Source organism: Corella eumyota, chromosome 6, assembly GCF_963082875.1.
Source record: "Corella eumyota chromosome 6, kaCorEumy4.1, whole genome shotgun sequence".
Lineage (NCBI taxonomy): Eukaryota > Metazoa > Chordata > Ascidiacea > Phlebobranchia > Corellidae > Corella > Corella eumyota.
Window position 1 is genome coordinate 9,897,010 of NC_137495.1, and position 4,737 is coordinate 9,901,746.

The following is a 4,737-nucleotide window of genomic DNA, read 5'->3' on the forward strand; positions in this document are numbered from 1 at the left end:
GTTTATAGCGCCTTATTCAAGGGCGCTACAGCATGAGATCAGTGGGGATTGAACCCACAACCTCATGTGCGGTGTAGCAAGAGTTCTTACCACTACACCACGCTGCCGGTCATTAAAAAAAATTGGTTGCTTTAACTCAGTCTAAGGTTTAAAATGGTTGGTAAGTGCTGCGTTTTGGTTTTATTGTGTTTATATTATGAAAACTTTTTTTTTATGGACTTTTTTATGTTTTAGAATATTAAATACCGTTTTTCTTTTAAGTTTATTTTGTAGACCGGGCACATTATACAATACAATTGTTAAAACCATACTTTTAAAATAAAAAAATCAACCTATTCAAAAAACATAGTTAAACTTAATACCTAAAGACTAAGTTATTATCGTTTTATGCCTTACTCCATGAGCAAAGATAAGGGTACGAATTACTAATATTAGTTGTCGAGTGTTTTTTACAGTTACAGTTAATAACCTTTATGCTACATTTGTTGTTTATGCAGGGTCTGCTGAAGGCTTTTGGTGGTAAAGAGTTCAGGGCTGCATTGACATTCTATCGAATGTCTTTGGCATTGGACGCACTCGAACAGGTTGTCCTTGGTCTTAAATTCCGGTTGGTACTTTCGACAGTAGGGCATTTTCACATCTTGGCTAAACAGAGGGGGCACTGAATCCTACTTTCTCCTTCCGGGACAAGGAACAAATCCGTATCAGAGCAACAGGCTTGAGCTATATTGTATTTGGATTTACAGTTCATACATAGAAAGGTGTTGCTTTCCTCTACTTCCGATCCAGAAATTTGGCACTTCAGGCAATATACCTCAATGTGATTTTCGGTTAGACTGATTGCTTTAGGGGGCTTGTTTTTGGTGTTGTAGTTTTCGATGTTACAACCTCCGTGATTTGTGGAAAATCGGCTTTTCTTTTAAAACAGTCCGCCTGCTTATGTCGAGTTTCCCTGCAGTATTTGCAGGTCAACTGTTGTCATAAGTAGGTAAGGTAGAATTCATAAGCTTGTATTGATATATAGCTGGGTAGAGGATGGTTTCGTAAATTCTCAGCGTTCATTAAAAATTTCTGCATTCCTGTTACTAGGCCTTTGCTGTCTACATGTTTTTTATTAAAATGAACTTTTCCGCATTTTTCTTCTAAAAAATTTTTTTTGATCACTTACTAACACAGAAAAGTTTCCACTACTTGTTTCTTCGCAATCTTTAATTTCTGATAACAACATTCCTGTGAAAACACTTCATCTACAGCCTTGTGAGCAAATAATTCTAACAAAAATGTCCCCACACAGTTTTTTAATTTCTTCACAATTTAGGGATCCACATTTCCTATTTCTTAAAGAATTTAGAAACAATTCTTGAGTTTTTATATATTTTATAATAACTTTTCCAGGAAAAGCACATTCAGCAAGTGCTCGACGGTTTCTATCTTTAACTAGTTTTTCCCTTTTTTGGTCGTTGTCGCTAAAGCCATTCCTTAACAAGTTTCAAAAGTTAGGAAACAGAATATTCACGAAACAATTCTTCATACTTAATATTCAAAAAAAAAAAACTTTTTTAACGTTGCTAGATATGAGTATCTGGTAGAATCTTGGCCTTCCTTGCATACTTTTTCATGTAAAGTCTTATAAATTTTTTGTGGTTGGTTTAAGTCGTCCAGACTCGATAGTAGGGTATATATTTGACGTATGTATGTTTGGACTTGAGACTTACTGCCGGCATTTCTATGTCCATTTCCCATAGTTAAAAGTGTTGTTTTATAGTTTTCCAAAACATTTTGAAGGTTAATGTTTATTTTGCTTTGAACAACGACATTTTAAAATTTTTCAGACCTCTTTTTAATATTTTTATGTTTGTTAAGAAATTTGTTAGAATTTTTCAAATACAGCCTACCCAATTAAAAATACTTTAAATGTAAAAAATGTCTTATATAATACGGCTAAATATTGCTTTTTATGTTAAGTTTGTTTTCTGCAAAAAAATAAATTTCAAAAGTCATTTTCCTATGTCTGCCAGCATATGATCCTACGACGATGACGTCGTGCGTCACGTGACTTGCGAGCGTTGGGACTTTCCCTATTACTTTTAAACCCCAATATCTCAAAAACTACTTGATTAATTTTTTAAATAATGATATCCTCGTGCAAGTTGGGAAAATTCCAACATATTTAAAAAAAAAAACAAAAAAAATTCCAACATATTTAAAAAAAAAAAAAGTGTTTTATATTTTAGTATTAAAATGTATCACAATACACTTCTACAAAAAGTTTAAATAGGCTATATCAGTGGTTTTTAAACTTCAAGCAGCTCTCTCACTAAAAATTAAAAAAATCCTGTCTTTCCAATTTTTATTATCTAGAAGTGGTTGTAATTGTGTGTACTTTATGATAATAACTAATATAACAAAGCCCCATTATTAAAAGAACAGTTAATCTACTATATAACAGTTTTTTTAGAAAAAATTGGACTGTGAGGAAGAACTTTTACTATTATAATTCTTTCTTTAGTTTTTTTTTTAAATTTATTAATTGATAACAATACCTGAAAAAAATAATTAATACGTTTTTAAACTTCATTTATTAAAATGTAATGAAAGTACAAAAAAATAAAAAATCATTAAATATTTAATTTAGTATAAGTCATTTTTCACTGAAATTATTATAAAATTGTGAATTAATAAATACCTTTCATCATCAGATGAACATTTAATACAGAATATTTCATTACCATTATAGTTATTCCTTTTTAACTTGTAAGATCTACATGGAAATAAAATGCCTTTTATCATTAAAAGAAAAATATTTTAAACATAAAAAATACTTAACAAAACATATGCCTTGAAAAAAATTTTACTTTACTGAACATAGTGGGCTATGTAGTTAAATTATAAAATAGTTCTATTTTTTTCACTCAGTTTACCAATAAATAACTTATTTTATAACAAAACTTATGTAGAACAAACTAAGTATATATATATAATAAATAAAATTTTAATTTTTAATTCAAAAAATAAAAATTATTTTTCAACAAACCGCAACAAAGACTCAGTATCACTACTGGAACTGCTTGATGATGACCTAAAACACCACAAATATTATTTATTTCATTTTTAAATATATATATCATTTAACTCACCTAACAGAAGATTTTACTTTTTTTTTTTACTGACTAAAGTATGAGAAAAGCGCTTTTTTTTTCTTCGTTTTTTGTATCGGTACCTAGTAGATTCAAAAAGCTAAGTTTATTTTTTGTAAATTCTTCTTTTGTCTTAAAAGAACAACAAATAATTCTTTTATATTGAAAATAATTATTAATCAATGTATACTCATTCTCAAACAGCAATATGCTTATTTGGGTGTTTAAAGAAAAATGAGTAATTACTATTTACATTTACCTTGCCGATTTATGTACAGAGCTTTCACTATTTGATGAAGATTTCCAACATTGATTTTTATGTTTTTTTATGCCTGGTAAAAACAATTCATAAACTTTACAAAAAATAAGATAACACAAAAGAATAGCTAAAAAGTAGATACAACCCAAGTTTTTATTTAAGTCATTTTAAATATTTTTTTTGTGAAGTAAGCATGCACAAAAAAGTTATCATGCTGTATTAGGCTTTTTAGTATAGATTTTAACTTAAAAGTGCAGTCGGTATTAAATATTAATTAGAACAACTAAAAAAAATATTACAGTCAAGTATCTAAATTTTAGTAAGAACAGCCATTAATAAATACAATTATTGTCTAACTAATAAATTGTTCTGACTAACTGGATAAATTTTTGTTCATTGACAGTATTTGAATCACTTGAAGAAATACCTCTGAAACAAAAATGCATATATTTGCAACAGAAGTTATGATAAAAAATTGGCAAGTTGCGCACACAAAAAATTTTCATTGTCGGGCCAAAGTTATTTTATGGTCGGGCCAGAATTTATTCTCGGTCTGGCCAAAGTTATTTTTTGGTATGGCCAAAGTTATTTTATGGTCGGGCCAGAATTTATTCTCTGTCTGGCCAAAGTTATTTTATGGTCGGGCCAGAATTTATTCTCCGTCTGGCCAAAGTTAATTTGTGGTCGGGCCAGAATTTATTCTCGGTTTGGCCAAAGTTATTTTGTGGTCGGGCCAGAATTTATTTGCGGTCTGGCCAAAGCTATTTTGTAGTTGGGCCAGAATTTATTCTCGGTCTGACCAAAGTTATTTTGTGGTCGGGCCAGAAATTATTTGCTGTCTGGCCAAAGTTATTTTGTAGTTGGGCCAGAAGTTATTTGAGGTCTGGCCAAAGTTATATTGTGGTTGGGCCAAACTACTTTTTTTGGTTGGGCCATAATTTATTTGCCGTCTGGGCCTAGTAATTTGTGGTCGGAACAGAATTTATTTGCGGTAATTTTTATTTTTGGGACGACTGCCGAACTATATTCACTGTCTGGCCAAACGACAGTCTTGCTTAATTTTTTTTTATTACTGTACCTAAATATCATTACCAACTGACTGAAAAGTTTTTTGTCATGCTAAATTTGCCCAATAGCTTTGCCAAATGGTTATTACGGTCTGATATCTTAGCCAAATCGTTTAGACGCAAGACTCTAATATGAAATGCATTTATTTAAAAAAAAATGAAACTAGAATTTAAAAAAACAAATATTGAAGAATAAAACAAACAACATAAACACAAAATTAAAATACCCACACATAAAAGTTTACATTGAGACATTTACAATTTCTTGCAATTT

The 4,737-nt window shown here is 30.1% G+C and overlaps 1 pseudogene; it reads right to left on the reverse strand.

The window, feature by feature from the left end:
* Window positions 1-385: 385 nt before the first annotated feature.
* On the reverse strand, window positions 386-1,228 carry LOC145755806 (uncharacterized; annotated as a pseudogene).
* Window positions 1,229-4,737: the final 3,509 nt, after the last annotated feature.